General features: G+C 33.9%; 1 protein-coding gene and 1 long non-coding RNA gene across 4 annotated transcripts in view; one reads left to right on the top strand and one right to left on the bottom strand.

The window, feature by feature from the left end:
- The window catches only part of LOC111507735 (multiple PDZ domain protein), a 463,358-nt gene that overhangs the window by 173,838 nt on the left and 270,871 nt on the right, over positions 1 to 18,649 (bottom strand). The gene's annotated exons all lie outside the window — the stretch shown is intronic.
- LOC141484887 (uncharacterized) lies at positions 16,377 to 18,208 on the top strand. The gene is made up of 2 exons (XR_012466858.1): positions 16,377 to 16,639; positions 17,996 to 18,208. It is a non-coding gene; the product is annotated as an uncharacterized lncRNA (long non-coding RNA).

The following is an 18,649-nucleotide window of genomic DNA, read 5'->3' on the forward strand; positions in this document are numbered from 1 at the left end:
ATAATCCTTCGAAAGATATTTCCAACAGGGTGACTATCCGCAATTTGAAATTTGATAGTCCTGTTGATGGGGCTCTAGTCCGTTTCTCAAATGTCGTTCATGGAATTTTTTTTAGATAATTGAACTATTTGAGGAATGAGTTGGATATTCATTATAAGTAGTCAAAATAAAATTCAGCCAGCAATCGAATAGGGTTGAAATTTAAGATTGTATTTGGAATGGAGAACATCGAAAGTACATTATTTTTGTAATTAAGCTCATGTATCACCCTTTGTATTTCAAACCTTCTCGATTAAATTTTTTGATATTCATTCGAACTGTCCATTGCAAGATTCGAAAAGTATGGATTGACAGATTTCAAAAATGGTTACTGGCGAAAAAATTGGCCTTTGTAAAACCATCTACTTTTGAAAAATTCATTTCTTTGTCCAATTGAATCTACTCTTCTTTGTGTGGAAATTTTATAGAGATAACTATATTACAATGTTAGTTAAACAGCTTTTGACGACCTAGATAATTTTCATTATAGGTGGAATATTGAAATAATAACTACTGTCTGTTTGTTTTGGCCACCTTAAATGAGGTGTGAAATGATGCCGATTGAAGTTATATCGATCGAGTCGCTGAAACAGTTTCTTTTATTGGAAATACTTCTATAACCGCCAATTCAAAAATAACGATGGTAGATTGATGTGCAAAAAATATAAATTGATGGATTGCACAGTACATCCATCATAGTCCATTAGGTTTTATATTTTCAGTTCATTTGAAAAAATGTAAATCCAAATCAACTTGGAGACCGAGAAAAAGATTTAGAACCTAAGAATGTATGGAAGTAAAGAATGGAAGACATCTTTTAAGGCATGACTAATGATATAAGTTGGTTTATACAGACAGATTTTTGGTAATGAATGACCGTTTGAGGAAATTCCTGGAGTATAATTCATGTAATATTTATATAGTTATACATGAAACTACACAAAAATATCAAGAAAGACTTGTCTGTTCAGTTGACTATGAAATAAAGCAGAAATCATTCTAATTCATCGTTGAATTATTATTTTGGAGCATTCTGAACCAAATGGAATATACTAGTGAATGTATGACGAATTCTAGTTATTGATCGAAATCAAACCAATGAATGACCGAAATAACTTCTGAATTTAACTGAATTTAAACGTGGTCGTAAGAGCTTGAGAGATGGTGAACTTTCGAGACGTTCAAAATTTGCAACTACCGGGGGGAAATATCATCAAAGTTCAACAAATGGTGCTAGGCGACCACCGAATGGGTGCTGTGTTTGTTGACGTAAGACCAAAAACGTGTTCGAATGAACATTTCCAACGCTCTGTTGGTGCAGTTTAGGCGCAATAAATGCGAGTTTTCGCGCCAAATAATTACCGTAGATGAAACTTATATACATATTTATATACCCGAAGAAACAAAAATACAGTTCAAACTGTGGACTGCAAAGGAGGAACCAGCTCCAAAAAAAGGAAAAACTGTTTTTCGGCTGGGAAAGTGATGGCAACTGATTTTAGAGATAGTCATGGATTTATTTCAGTCGATTATCTTTAACTATTACAGAAGCATCATTACTTGATGAGCTAAAGGTAGAACTAGCGAAATAACGGCCACATTTGCAGAAAAAGAAAATTCTGTTACACCAAGACAATGCACTGTCTCACACCTCAGCGGATGCCATGGCGAAAATCCACGATTAACGGTTTGAACTTCTTGACCATCCGCCTTACTCACCAGATCTAGCCGCGAGCGACCTATTTTTGTTCCCTCATCTGAAAATTGCGCTCGGAGAACAGAGATTTTCGTCAAATGAAGAGGCAATCACCTTCGTGAATAATAATTTTGCAGAGAAAAACAACGAGTACTATTTGGACGGATTATAGAGATGGGAGCATATTGGGGAGAAGTGTGTAGAGTTGAAAGAAGACTATATTGTCAAATGAAAATAAATCTGAAAAAATGTCTTGTATCTTTGTTAGATAGGAAACTTTCCAGACCACCCTCGTACTTCTCGAAAAGTAGCAAAATGTTATCAAATCTGATCACCTCCTTTTGGCCAAGATCAATGGTGTTGCATATCTCTACGCTAGCTTGGCTGAATACATTGTTGGACAACATGTATGCGGCTTCTTTGAATTTACTTCTAAACCAATATGACTCCCTGTGTATGATCTCAGCTTGAGACCACTCGATGTTATGTTGATGTGTCCAAACATGCCTGCTTTTCCTGATTTGCTGGTTTTCCCTCGCTGTGTGTGTTTCTTGTGCTCGACAATGCGAACTTCCAATGGTCTCTTACTTTCATCGATATAGGATTTTCCGCACTCACAGTGTATCCGGTAAATGCAATTGAAATCGCAGTCCGCGTTTGGTGGCCTGGTTTTCATGAGGCTGCTACGGATAATGTTTCCGGATCTGAAGCAGTTTCTGATGTTGTATTTGGACCCAATTTTTCTTATCCTTTCCGAGAATCGTCTGATGTAGGGAAGTTCAAGCATTGGTTTTGACGGATTCTCTTACTTGCGAGGCTCCTGCTCTCTTTCAGCCAAAGACTGTTCCACCATCGTTTTGGACCAGCCATTCCGTTGAATGGCTACCCCATGGTAGCTACCCCATGGACTTCCTGTTGATGTGTTTCAGGAAGGCGTCTAGTTCAGTCCATAATCGAGCAAAAAATGGCCAACTCCTGCCAAACGGTCATCTCCCAATAAACAAGTGAAACGGAAAGCGTGATAAGTGAAAGTACTCGAATGACCCATAAATAGTCATCTCTCGGAAGAATTAGTCCAGTCATCACCCGAAGACGATTGTGGATACTAACTATCAAAACTTTGTGAGGTAACTTGGCTTAGAATCTCTTATTTTTTTATTCACTTGTTCTATTTTTACTTTTTTTGCATAATATACATGTTATTTTCAGCTATATTTTTTAATTTTTCTTTTCTATTGTTTTTTCAGGAATTTCAAATCATTTTATATAATATAAGACAATAGAAGTCCCAACTTATGAAATTTGAAAACGCAAGTGTTTTTTCTAGATACCGTCAAGAACCGTTCTTGATCTGAAAATTCTGTTCCACATATGGATTCTTTTATATGTTTTCTCAACCATCACCTCAAACGAGATATTTCATTTCCTCATTTCAGTTTCTCGATGTTGAAAACAACCGTATTAAAAAAATTCCCTTGTATATTTTGAAGGCGGAATTCGTAAAATCATTTTATGCACTAGTTCCGTTCCCACCAGAACTTCCACCACAATTTCCAGCATGGATGAAAAGGTCAAGTATTCAATTACGTGATAATTACAAACATCTGATACCCAAAGTTACACTGAATTTGGCGGCTTTGTTGATTTTAATGGTTGTTATTATGTCTTCCTTCATATCTTCCAAGTTTGCTCGTTAAACGTTATACCAAATCAAAATGTAACCTAGAATAACTATTATTTAGCTTTCTGGGCGGTTAATTGCTACACTCCGGAAGTTGAGCCAGGGATGAACGTTAAGGAGTTTGGTGGCGTCTTTTGGTGTGGATCCATTTGCTGGTCTAGATAACAGAGTCTACGATTACATATAGATATACGAGATGATATTTGCAGAATATGGTTTTGTATACTTTTCTGTTTGGAGAAAATAAATATCTACGATTTTAATAGATCTGTTTAAATCTGTTTAAAATCTGTTTTTCCGTTAACCAGCTGTCGCACCCCTACGAACGATAACCCTCAGAAGTCGAAACTTGTGCGAGCTAAGGATTAACGAGGTCTTACCTTTTAACGTATGATTATGAAAATAAACACAATATATTGTTCAAACATTCAGAGGGTTTTTTATATTTGAATAAAAATGTAATCGATTTTGGAATAGAAAGTTCCAATTCGAAAGTCATTGTTTTGGATCACTGATGTTCTTTTGGAAAAATTTAAAATTCTGATATAGTCCAATAGTCCGGGTTAGGAATCATTTATGGGATCGGTAGAAGACTGAATCCGCTAATATAAAAGATAAATAAGGTTCGAATCGAACCAAATGAGATTCATCTTTCTACAGCTTTGACTTTAAGGCAATTAGAAAAACCATAACCAAAAAACCAATCATTCTCCAAGGTCTCATCAGTGGTGCTTGGCTGAACCACAAATGCTTAGTTGGACTTGTCGTCGAAAGATTAACTTGAGCTAGTGAAGATGATGACATCTGTCCTTATGAAGGTTCCATCTATGGGGTCGAAGACTCAATCCACGAATATGAAAGAAAAACAAGTTCTTCAACATCAGACAATGCTTTTTTGACTTGCTAAAGTGTGCGCGCGCGTGTGTGGTGTAACTTTTGAATATGGTGATATATCAAGTATTTTTATGGCGAATCAAACATTAAACTATAAGTATCAACTACTCAATACTGTTTTCAAGTGTATACAAGTATGTTGTGGAATTTGCCGCGGTGGTAATGCGCCCGACTCACAATCGGAAGGCCGTTGGTTCGATTCCCGCCTCGACCAGATATGTTTCTCGAGAGAATTTACCTGGTTGACGCTGGGATGATTCTGCAACCGTGTTTAGGAATCACACGTTAAAAGGTAAGACCTCGTTAGTCCTTAGCTCGCACAAGTTTTTCAACTTCTGAGAGTTGTCGTTCGTATGGGGGCGACAGCTGATTAACGGAAAAACAGATTTCAAACAGATTTTAAACAGATTTTTTTAAACAGATTGGTTAAAAATTTGTGGCTAATTGTGTGGAGAAAATATAGAAAATCTATTTTGTATCTCTGTGAAATAATGTATTCAGGGATACACACATAATTCTCGAAAATCTTTGAATGTCATCATATAGACTTGAAAATGATATTATTCGTTTCGAATTGATCGAATGGAAAATACTTCGTTTTTTATCTAACTCATCGGCTGAATAGGATTTAAACCTCCTCTTCGGAACTTTGTTTCTAGTTCCAAAACGAACAACGGATTTTCACGACGGATAGCCAAATGTCAAACTCAAATTATCAATTTTCTTATTCAATAGTTGTTTTTGCCACAAAAAACTCGGGTCTGTATTGAGAAATGATGAATGAAGGGGCTATGAGAAATCAAATAACATGAGATATAGATATTTATATCCCACAATTGATATTTTTCAACCATTTTTTCAGTATGAACTTGGAAAAAATACCCGAATTTTGTTTGCAATGTGTCATACAATTTTATTTGGAGTCAATATTCTTGTAATTTGAATCATCACATTTCTTTTGGTACATAAATTAAGGAAAAACGAACATTTTCATTTTGAAAAGTGGTATATTTTAGTCTCATTCTGATATTATGAAACACAAATGTGATTAATTTAAAATATTATTTGAGTCATTATTTAAAAGTTTAATCATTATTCGTTAAAAATTTAATAATGAATTATTTCCCTTTAGACGTCCATTTTCTCAAAAATATTCTCCACTGTTCAATAATTGAATATCTGGCAGGATATTTTCAACCCATGATTGAAGAATGTTCAGTTCAAATAATTTTTCATGTTTGATGATTGAACACAATGAGAAAATCAATTTTTTTGTTATCTGTACAAAACTGGTCAAAACCTTCAAACCATTTATTTTATTGTCTGGAGACATCCTACATTTTGTTTGATGAAAGAGAGGACATTGGCAGTTCACAATCTTCAGATGATGTGGTGCTGCAGGTTTTTTCGGGTTTTTCTGCAGGTGAAAAAGCAAATGCGCCACTGAAATCAATGAAGTCGCTCTAGAGCGCCATTTAATTTTTGTTGTTTCATAATTTCATGATTTGTTTTACTTTCTTTGACCTCACAAAATGAAATTTTATCAACTCGATTTTTAATGAAAAACACATCGGATCTGATATTTATATCTCGTGACTGAATAAAGAATACGTCATTGTCTCACTCGTTTTTTAGATTAAAAAGGGGCAAAACAAGTGTATTTCTTAGGAATTCGTCAAAGATTCGTTTATGGTCTCAAAATGTAGCTCTAGTACGAATGTTTACAAATGTCAGCCAAATTTCCATCTGAAACTATTTGCCATTGAAAAAGTAGTAAAACTGGAACCTCTGATGGAGTATAAATCCAAAAACGTGCACTTTTTCTAAGCACCAGAACTCCAATACTTTTCTCAACGCTCTTTTCACTAACCAAATAAGCGTTGATGTTCTGGTAATAGGTAAAACTGCTTGTATTAGGATTTTTTATCCAAAAGTGTCATGAACTATTCTATACTGAGAAAAAAATGAGATGAAGGAAGCCTCGAAAATATGAAATGCCTGTTATGAATTCGTATGACATTAAAATAAGTGAAAGATGTTTTCATAATTTTATTTATGATCGGTTTCGGGTTTAACCCCATTATCAAGTATAAAACTGAAATGTGAACTCGGTTATATTAGGAATTTTCAGGTAAGATGGAAGGACAGGTAGTTGAACGAACCAGGGTGTCAACTATGAAATTCAACACTGAAGATTATACAGGTTGTCAAACTCATAATTTCAAGAGTGGAGACCTACATAAATCGAGTTGCTCGAGTTACAAATGTGTAGGATTTTGAGGTTATCTAGATGTTCGTCTATTGTAGATTTTTTGTTCAAACAGACGTGTTCACGCAGTCTTACGTCGAAATATCTACCACTTCTACAGGCCAAACCATTTCTACAGACCAAACCGCTAGAAATTTTGACGTAAGGCTGCGTGAACACGTTTATTTGGACAAAAAATCTACAATCTACGAACATCTTCAACAATCAAAACACAAAATGAGTAAAGATAACCTCAAAATCCTACACATATGTAATAAGGGGAAAATGAATTTGTTGGAAGCCATGAAAATTAACAAATCAATTAAAAACCAGAAATATATACCCTTAAACGAGCAACTCGATTTATGTAGGTCTCAACTCTTGAATTTATGAGTTTAACAATCTCTATAATCTTCAGTGTGGAATTTTAAAATTGGCACCCTGGTTCGTTCAACTATCTGTATACGTCTTTCCTACCTGTAAACTCCTAATATAACCGAGTTTTCAAACTTTACATTTCAGTTTTATACTAGTGGTATAATTAGACAAAAGTGTTTTTTTCATTTCATTAAAGTTAATTGTATGAGAAAGACCGAAATATAAAATGATACATTTTACCTATTTATTTTCATTAATCCAAGAAACCCGATCAGATTAGTTTTGACCGTTAGGGATTCTATCTTGAACTATGAATTTCATCCAACTGGACCGACATCTTAGAAGATATTTCAATTGAAACGACTAAAAACGTTTGATAAAGCTGTTACAGAAAATTAATCATTTCTAAAGTCGCATAGTTACCCAAATTATCAGACGGAACGTCTCTGTGTTCCAGATTGAGATTCGCGAACGTTTTATTGGCAGTAATAATTTTTAGATATGACTTTATCTGACCGATTTCAAGTACCGCATGACCATTGTCGGGGCATTGCCAAATACTACACAAACTGCTAGTACTTTCACTTACAAGGACGGCGTGTTTACGGGCGTTGCGCCGCCCCCCGTTTCAGGTTGTCGACTGAAAGTGTGCCGAAAGCAGCGGCTGAAAACGCAACCCCAAAACGTCATGATTTCGCATCATCGTGCACGCGCAATATGTGTCTCTGCACGAGGCGAGTACTATTTTCTAGAGATTCTGGAGGACTGCAAAGAGAGATGCTTTCGCTGACCTATGCAATAACGCAAACTCATTTCCAAGACAGATTCTCTTCTAATGTATGGGTAGACCTAATTGGGGATTATTTAATTGGACCCTATTTTCTCCCCTTACGTTTGAATGGAATATGAGCTTCCCCAACTTATGGAAGATGTTTCCATTGGTCTCTGAAATCACTCTTGGTTTATGTTTTCCGAAAAATGCAAAAAAGTAATGGTTTCTACTTGAAAACTCACCGTATTAGCCAAGTAAATGCTGAAATGTTGTCCACCAACTGCCATACAATAATGCATAATATTTATAAACCATTGACAAGCATTATGGAGTACTCGCGGAAATTCATTCGCGCATATTTTGTAGTGTGTCACATGTAGAGCGATACAGTTCGTTTATTACGATTATTTCCTTCAAAACCGCTAAAATGATGAAAAAGTTGTAGGAGAGGCTACCAAAACAGTGAAGAGCTATAAAGCTTTCCAACAGTGCCAAAACTAACAGCGATGAAACTGAGAGTGATTGAACTGATAGCCATGAAATTACCAACTGAGTGTCATCATTCTTGAATCATACGTGACTCCCAGTGCCTAGTTATGCATCATTCTCACAATTTCAGACAAGATATTCGGAAATCTCAATATCATAATCTGAACTTATTGGTATCAAATCAAATTCAAATCAAATTTATTTCAATTTTTAAGTACAAATATGTGAAATTTAGTCATTAACATATTATGTCAAAACCACTACAAATGGGTGAAATACACCTAGGCATCAGAATGCCTGTTTGTGCTGTTTCATCCCACTCATAGTTGAAATATCATTTAACACTACATGCTTACATAATTCAAACAAAAATTATTAATTTTTTATTGTCGATTTGCAACAAAAGAAAGATAAAAGTGACAGTAAATTAAAATTTGATTGAAATTACAATGGAGGTGAAATGACAGTTTCAATGAGAATGGAACGTTATTCTAAATAGTAGCAAATTCATTGAAATCTAAAAAATAGGCGACATACAGATGATGTTTATAGACGCGTCATTCTGATGTGGGCTAGTTTTCCACACTGGACGAGGTGATCAAAACTCTGTTACCGAGTTGGAACTCGTTCAGCAGAAGGCCCACATTAAAATCGCGGAGATCTCTTCCTTCCTGCGGGATATAAGAATAGACCAGTGCATGGCATCTTCTTTAACACCATTGATAAACTCGACTTTTCGATGCACCTGTCCTTCGCTTTCCACAGGTCGACTGGGCTGAGGTCTGCCTGGATGATGTCTATAACACCTCAATCTACTGCAGTCGCTTGATGGGTATTGAGGTTTCTGACATGAGGTGCATGTCTAGGATATGCGGTCCTAACTTATATCCATCAACAACCAAGACACCGGGGTTGTCCCACGCTCCGGGGGACAACCCCGGACAATCCCCCTTGTGGGGGATCACAAGTACCGAATTCATTGAAACTATTCATTCACCACCTCCAGGCTCATATACGTACAACAAGCTTATAAGCCGGATGAAGCTTTTCTCAACCAACAGAGCAAAATGGTATTCGTCGTAGAGTTTTCAGCTCTTGGTGAAACGAAAATCGTCCAAAAAGAGAAGGAAAAACGGATGCAGTATCGCTGTTGAATATTATTGAATGAAATTCAAGACAGTTGGCCAAAGTTGTCTTCAAGAGACCTGCTAACATATCGTTTTTCCAACATTCATAATCGGGTAATTGTCCATACACCACCAATTCAATCGTTTGATTGAATTGATTGATCAAGGTTGATCAATTCATTCATTTCATTCAATTTTTAACTTTCTATTTTCACAATTGGGATATTAGAAAAGTTCATTATCAGATCATTTCCAATCTTCTTAATCATTGTTAGCACAATATATACTCCCACAATCCCATAATTTTGGAATTTGGTTTTCAGGAGGAGTTCAGAAGAGTATTATACATAAAAATATGTTTCCTTTACACATATCTAATTATCCTACCTGTATTATGATTTATAGTAAATGAAGACTAATTGCATTGATATTTGAAACGTTAATAAGAAAGATGTTTGAATTCAAATGAGCTCTTTATGGTTCACAATACAGTGTGTTTAAAATTCGACCCTCACCATTGGGATCTCGGAAACCAAGACATATATGAAGATGGTTAAAACAGGGCAAAGTTGCGCATTTATCTGACTAACAATATGCCGTTGAGAAAGTTCTGAAATTTTGAGTATATCTGGAGGTATCCGGAAAAACAGAAATTTCGGAAAATGATTTTTATTTTTTTCTAGCTCTATTTTTCAAACGATTCAGAAATAAATTGCACTTTCACGTTGTCACTTTCTCTCTGCTTTATGAAGGTGTTTTCAGATTTGCTACCCGACGTTTCGTCTTCCGACCACCATCATCAACTTTATTTTTTCTTATGGGCGCTACATTGGATTCTTTCTGTTTTGAATAGAACCAGATTTTTACCTTTTCAATGAGGTACCATATGTATATGTTATCATTCTTTTTCGGAACATCGGAGTAATTGAAAAAAAATTCTTATCATGATAGGCTTTGACTTTGATGTTTCTAAATTTGACATTCAATTTGTTACACTCAATAACATTTTGTTATTGTACCAGTCATTGAATTATTAGCGAAAAATGGCTTTCACGAATGGAGAAGAAAAGATATATGATACAAATTTATTACAAATACGATGGAAACAGTGCTAGGATATTGGAAATATATTATTTAAACTTGTATCCCGAAAGACGACAACCATATCGTACTATGTTCAAGTTATTGAATCAATATCTCAACGAGTTTGGTTCGTTTCAAAAGCCAATGAGGTGGCCAGCAAGGTCTCTAGACTTAAGTGTTAAGGATACATTCTTATGAGGTACATTGAAAATAGAGTTTATGGTCAGAGGAAATAACAAAATATTGAGGATCTTCAACACAGCATTGTTAGAAAGTTCGGAAGATTGAGGAGGAGGGAAATAAATCGTGCAGTGAATAATATTCGAAGAAGGGCACAGTTGTGTTACCATGAACAAGGTAAGCATTTTGAGTATTTGCTTTTGTCTTTAGATTTTAGTTAATTATTGTTATTTGTTCAAAGTTCTATTTTCATTGAAAAGGACACAATGTCTAATTCACCTCATACACACCTCATTTATCAAATTATAATTGCGGATTCTTTCTCCGTATTTTTTCATTGGTTTTTTTGGTTCAAACGAACCAAACTCTGTGAGATATTGATCCAATAATTTGAACATAGTTCGTGGTTGTCGTCTTTCGAGATACAAGTTTAAATATATTTTCGATGTCCTAACACTGTTTCTATCGTATTTGTAATAAATTTGTATCATTTTCTTTTTTCTTCATTCGTGAAAGTCATTTTTCAATGACTTGTACAATAACAAAATGTCGTTGAGTGTAAATAATTGAATGTCAAATTTAGAAACATCAAAGTCAGAGCCTATTATGCTAAGAATTGATTTTTTTCAATGTCTCCAATTTTTCGAAAAAGAATGATAACTTATGATAAATCATTGAAAAGGTAAAATCTGGTTCTATTCAAAACAGAAAGAATCCAATGTAACCCCCATATGGAAAAAAAAAGTTGATGATGGTGACCGGAAGAAGAAACGTCAGATAGCGAATCTGAAAACACCACCATAATGGTGTTACATATAACAGTGAAAATAAGGAAGTGCAATTTATTTTCGAATCCTTTGAAAAATAAAACCAATTTCCGAAATTTCTGTTTTTTCCAGATATCTCCGGATATACTCGGAATTTCAAAACTTTCTCAACGGCATATTGTTATTCAGATAAATGCGCAACTTCGCTCTAATTCAACCATCTCCGTATCTCTCATAGTTTCCGAAATCCCAATGAGAATTGATTTTGAAACATCCTGTATACACCATCGTTAAAATGACGCGTCCTCCTGATTATATCGGGGCTTCGAATGATAGGGCCTGACCAGCACACACTACGGTGAAAAAAAATAATAATCAACTTTATTCGTCATAAGATATACAGAATATCTTATTTGTATTAACATTAATTGAAGAAAACCTTATGACGAAAGGACGAAGGATCTGTAACTGTTTTTCAACTCTCTACCTAGAATAGCAATATAATCCTCAGATTTATGAAAATGTACAACATTCTCAAATATTAAGATTAATGATTGCTCCGACATCACCTCGTGGAAGCAATAAATTGAAAAATTTCAAATAAGTAGACTAGAAAGTGGATCCATAAAAAATATTCTATAAGTACGTGAGTTTTTTAACAATTTTGGGCTGTTATATTCTCCGAAAGAACGTCTATATTAAGTTTGATTAATAACTTGTACGTTCGAACTTCATCGTAGTGAAAATATTTTTGCGGAACTAAATGTTTCATTATATATAGTAAGACTGAATCATTTCCACCGACATGTAACAATTTGAAATATCAAACAACCAACAGGGAAATAACTCTTTGAAAGGAGTAATCAAAAGTAATTACCTGATTATATAGATTTGCTATAGTAATATTTCACATATGTTTCATGGTGGATCGTGGGCTCTTAAAATTCAAAGCGACATTAGTGGTTGCAGATTCATTATCTTGCGCTCCACAATCATCAGAACACACTTTGTCACAGCTATGTTGGTCCAGTTGCTCCAGGAAGAACATATTTAATTTTTATAAATATAGTTCTAATAAATTGATGAATGTAGCCGTCACTACGAGGTAGGAGATCATTATTTCAAACGAATACAATATTCATTTGAAAATGTCTTTTTGAGACGAAACTGCAATAACGTTAGTTACAAATACACGTGGTATAAAAACATATGTGTTTTATTTCTCATTTTTTTTAATTAGATTTCAATAGTATGGACTGCTGAAGCCAAATTATTTGTCTTGTGTTTACAAATTCTCTATAATTTTTCATTTTGATCTCATAATAGACAAATAAATTATATTGCAGATTAATCATACCTTTTTGAGTTCTTGATGCACTCTACTATTTCACCACCAATAACCTATTTGAAATTTTATATAAAATTGAAACCCTCTACTGCAAAAACACATCGCATTACCGCGAAATAAAGAAGTTTTATGTTGTGGTTTGTTAAATGTGTCCTGGATCTAAAGTTGAGATGGTGTACATCAGTTCTAAAGGATATTTTTTCGAAAAGATAGGAGGGTTTTTTGTTTTAAAGAGTTTTTGAAAAAATGTTGCAGAATGAAATGTTCGTCTGGATTCCATATTCAACCAACTCACATCCCCGAACATTCCGGCGCTATTGGATTCTAAAACTGTCACTCTTTTATGGTGAAACTGTATACATTTGATAGCAGTCACTGCTTCTTCTGATATAATTAGACTTGAAATAATTAAATTGACAACTCACAGGATGAGGTTTAGTTTCAGAAAGGGAAAAATATTTTCATTAGATGGACATGTATCTGCATCTTTTCTGTTTTGGTGGTTGTAGGTTGCTCTGTTTGTATTTATGTTTTTATTTTTATGAACTAGACAAACTATTATTGATAGTGAAGAGAAAAAAGCACCATATCTTTTAAAATTAGTGAAAAGCAGTATCTTGGACTACTGTTTTGTGAAATGAAAGTATGCAAAACGATAGTTATTTAAATCATGTCCACATCCCAATATTTTTATTACAGCTACAGAACAAATCAAGTAAGGAATCGAAATAATTGTTTGGAAGAAGCAAGACCTAGATTTTGGAAATGAATTGAAATTATTTGATTTATCCAGTAGCCTGAAATTTGAGTACCTATATTTGAGGTCGGCGATAAATTGGAAGTTTTTACTGAAAGGGTAAACTAGACATCAAAATTAACATGGCAGTAATCCTTCAAGTAAACTGGGCGCATCGAGTTTTTAGTCGGTAATATTATTGCATATCGTTATGTGTTACTCGTTCGGATGAATGTACATATGTATTTCGATCAGTTACCTACTATCTCCAGATACCTCCAGTGCCTAATTTAACTGTGAGAATAGAGACTACCCCATATTTGAATGTTTGACATAACTTATATTGAAATATGCAATAGAATAGATACGTTTTGGAATTTGTAAATCTTCTTCGGATTTTTCACAAGTATTTGAGCACTTGAACTATAGATAAAATACTCGCACCTTACCATATGATGATATGATGAACAATATTGGCTTTTGTTTATTTAACATAATATGTTTTATTGATGTGAACAGGTTCTATTTGATGAACTATCAGTCATGAAGTTATCTAATATTATCATTATGAATTGGATTCATATTTGCTCATTAATTATTATTTATCTTCATTACTGCCGACAGTTTATAAATATTTGATTTTCTCTTTGCGTATCGAGCCGGGTACAGGCCTGAACATTCAAGCTGAGCAAAAATGAGGACAACGAACCAAGCTGTAACCGGGACACTAATTCAAGGTCACTATTTTTCGGGTTTGAGGGCCGTCGATTTTTTGAATTTCTTCCTGACGTTTCGCTGGTTCAAGTGGCTAGCTTCTTCAGATGTTTATACATCATGAGTTATTTCTGATCTGATGATTACGGCTGCTTTTAAAGCGTTTTTATGTTAACTCAGGTAGTTTGGTATGCTAATACCTGTACTTGGATTAGGTAAATTGTCAATTCGTCGTCTCTTTTCTACCTGGCGTCATGCTGTTTGCTATTTTTGAAATTTTCAGAATGGGATACCCTTGGTGATGATAGTAGGTCTCTCTTGTCTTTAGCCGACCTGAGACTTTGTTTGTATCTTCTTGGTGGGTTTGAAAACCATTTAACACCAATTTCTTGCACTTGTCGGTTTACAGCAGCGAAAGAACTGCTGGTGAGCCCTAATTAGTACCTACAATGCTTTTTTAGTTTTTGTGCATATTTTTCACATATAATTTCTGAAATACTATTGCGGCGTAGTAGACGGAGTAGACACAGAAAAAAAAAAACGTGTGTTACTAATTCATATCTACAAAAAAATTGTTGTGAAAAAAATACTCTGATCAAATTTGAAAGTAAGTACGTAAATTTTTTTGAAACAGAAAAATGTTAAGAAATAACTTCTTTACTGACCTCATTTTGGCAGATGTCACCAATAATTTCAGTCAATTCCATTTTTGAGTTATTATTTTTTATAGAATCCTATTTCCTCATCTTGAACAACTCACCATATAATATGAAACATGAGTATATTTTGAAGTTATGATTGAATTGATTCGTATTTGAGTACGTGCAGCTCTGAGCTGAGTACCCATAAAACATTCAAGAGAAAGAAGTATCCTGGCAAACAATAAACACTATATTTTCCATTTTGCTGTAGTCAAAAATAGTTTAAATCAATATATTCATATTTTCCATAAAGATAAAGCATTAGGTAATATCTTTGAAGGGAGGCACTTTGTAACTGCAAAACATCAATAATTAAATATATTTACATTTGTGTTGCCAGGAATATTTGCGAGGGATATTTTGAGGTGGGAGAAAAAAGTTGCATTATCAGCTACCAGTATCCACTAGTTATCTTCCTAATTCCTTTTCTTGATCACAGATTCCTGGTGTAGTGTACATTTTCAAAGGTTTCATGTTTCCTTCAAAAAATGTGTAAGTGTACTGCTGTTGATCCGATTAGCTGCACATTCTCAGACTCAAAAAGCAAGAGTTTTCGCAAAGTTCGAAAAATGACGAATATAATTCAAAAATTATATTCCACTATTCTCCGAACTAGACGAATAGGATAATAATAATAATAATAATGACGTTTATTCGTGATAAAATAAAATCCATACAATAATATAAGAGTTGTGTATAAAAATGAATAAACATAATAATATCCACAGAAGTATCAAACATACTTGTTTGTGGAATTACAAAAGAGACAGTCACGAAAGATAAAATATAAAACTAAGTGTAAAATAAATATACATCAATTAAAATTATACCTGATTAATTCATATTATAATAGTATAGATAAACTTGAGTATACATACATGCAATTCAATCTCTGCAGAAATCTTATATCTAATGAATAATGGATATACACATATATACATATATACACAATACATATATACATATACACGCATACATACGCACACACATATACACACATATATACACATATATACACAATACATACACGCATATACACATACATACATACATATATAAATAAGCTATTGATAATCATAATAACAATATATTTGGACAGTGGTTCAACCTTCGATTAGTTTATGAATATCCGTTCTTGCATTTTCCTTTACAAATGATACTAATTGTTTTTTGAAGCGTTTCATAGAAGTTTCATATGTAATTTCTTTTGGAAAATAATTTAATAGTTTGGGAGCTAGATAACGATAGCTTCTCTGTCCTATAGATTTGGAAACCAGTGGTATACAATGGTGATGCCTTTTTCTCGTTGCGTATGGGTGGTTTGGAGTGTCATATTCAGCTTTGTTCTTGTATAGCTGGCATCCTATCTGAACGATGAATAATTGTCTCAAATCTAAAATTTGTGTCTCTTTATACAGCAAATTACTTTCATACCTTGCAGGTTTATTGAGTAGTATTCGAAGAAATCGTCTTTGAGAGACTTCAAGAGGATGTAGGTGAGTTTTTGATACTCCTCTCCAACCAATGATGCCATAATTCAAGTGTGATTCTACTAAACTGTGGTATAGAATTTTTCTGTATTTGTAATTCACGAACTTTCCGACTTGTTTCAGTCTATATGAAATACAACGTAGTTTTTTTGTTAAGTACTGTATATGGTGGTCCCATCTAAGATGATTATCTATATATATACCCAGATATTTGATTTTTTTCGCAGGTTTAATTACAAGATTTTGTTGAATATTCAGAGTGTATTCTGGCAAGGATGTTGAGAGACTGCTGAATGGTAAGTATACTGTTTTGTCAAAATTAATTGAAAGTAATCTACTGTCAAACCAGTCTTTGAGATTTCTTAGGTCTTTTTCAATGTTCAGTTTCAGATTGTACCAGTCTTCATCTTTATAGTATATTACCGTGTCGTCCGCAAAACTTATAATTTTCCCGATTGTTTTTTGTATGAATCAGTCATTCAAATAGATCACGAATAGCACCGGCCCCAGTACTGTCCCTTGAGGTACACCGCATGTTATTTCCATTTCTGCACTGATTTGGCTTCCAATTTTCACTCTTTGCTTTCTATTTGTTAAGTAGCTTTTAAGTAATTTGTGTGCAGTACCTCTTACGCCCATATTTTCTAAGGTATCTAGAAGTATGGAGTGGTCGATCGTATCGAATGCCTTTTTCAGATCTATGAAAACACCTATTGAAGGGGTACTTGAGTCTAGAGATTCATAGATGGTTTTTGTTAGGGAATGAATTGCATCAGTAGTAGATTTATTATCTCTAAAGCCAAACTGATATGTTTACAGTAGATTATATTTGGTTAGAAATGTACATAATCTGGCTTTTAGAATTTTTTCGAAAATTTTGCTGATCGATGATAAAAGGGATATGGACCTATAATTTGTGACATTATCTGTTTCGCCGCATTTGAAAATTGGAGTTACTATTGAGTTCTTCAGAACTGAGGGAAATGTCCCAGATTCAAATGATCTATTTATGATGTCCATTAAAGGTTTGCTAATGAAGTCAATGATGATTTTGAGAATTTCGGCTTTGATTCCATCGTGTCCAGGAGATTTATTATTCTTCAATTCATTTATAGTATTCCTTATCTCATTCATACTTGTAGGTGTGAGAAAAATTGAATTATTCGTTATATTTTTCTTATTTTTGTGAATAGGATTTTTTTTAATGTTTTTCGCTAGGTTTCTTCCTACATTCACGAAAAAACTGTTGAACATGTCAGCGATTATTTTTTGATCAGTGACGATTTCTCCTTAATCGTTTTTGATGTTATTTATTTGTTTTTTTGTTTCGATTTTCAGAATTTCATTAACCGTTTTCCATAGTTTTTTGCTTGTATTCTGTTCATTTTCCATTAGCTTTCCATAATACTTTTCTTTTGCATCTCGTATTTTTTTCTCAGTTATTTTTTTGGTTGTGAGATAATATTTTTCATGTTCACATTGGTTGGGTCTTGTTTCCAAAGGCGATACAATAGGTTTTTTTTCGTTGATATGTGTTATCAAGGACTTCGTAATCTAGTTTTTTCGTCTGCGCTCACTATTTTTCATTTTTATGTGTCTTGTTGATTTACGAATACAGGTATTTATTATATTTATGAATTTTTCTGTTACAGTTTCAAGATTATGCATCGGGTATAATTCATCCTCCCAATTTATGTGGCTTATGGATTCAAGCAGTTCTTTTTTGTCTAATCTTTGAAAGTATTTTTTTGAATTGTTATTTATTTCATTTTTTGTTTTATTATTTAGTACGATTTGTAGTAGCGTTATGTAATGATCTGTGATTGTGGTGGAGATAGTTATAGGCAATAGATTGTTGAAGTTTTGCTGTTTCGTTTTAATAAATATATGATCTAGACATGATTCCGATCCATTTCTTGCTCTGGTAGTGGTGTTTATGGTTGAGTGAAACCCATATTTACTCATAATGTCGAGGTATGTTTTCGAGTCTTCAGTTTCCTTCAATAGATCAATGTTTATGTCACCAACGAATAAACTGTAATGTGGGTTCTTATTCTCTTTGTTTAGCAATTCGTTAAGTTGATATAGGAAGTCATCAATTTTACTCGCTGGAGATCTATAGAACGCGTAGATGCAGATGGTCTGTTCGTCTACCGTCATATTGATTTTCAGTAATACACTTCCGTTTAGTTGGGAATCCTCTGCAAAAATGCTTCAGAAAATAGCCTGAAAAAGTTTTCATATCTTTTTCACTCAAAACAAAGGCATCATTGCCAAAGAAAAAGTGGAAAAATTCTCTGATTGAA

This window comes from Leptinotarsa decemlineata, unplaced genomic scaffold (genome assembly GCF_025532065.1).
Source record: "Leptinotarsa decemlineata unplaced genomic scaffold, Ldec_3_MD MMD2_tig00026299_RagTag_RagTag, whole genome shotgun sequence".
Lineage (NCBI taxonomy): Eukaryota > Metazoa > Arthropoda > Insecta > Coleoptera > Chrysomelidae > Leptinotarsa > Leptinotarsa decemlineata.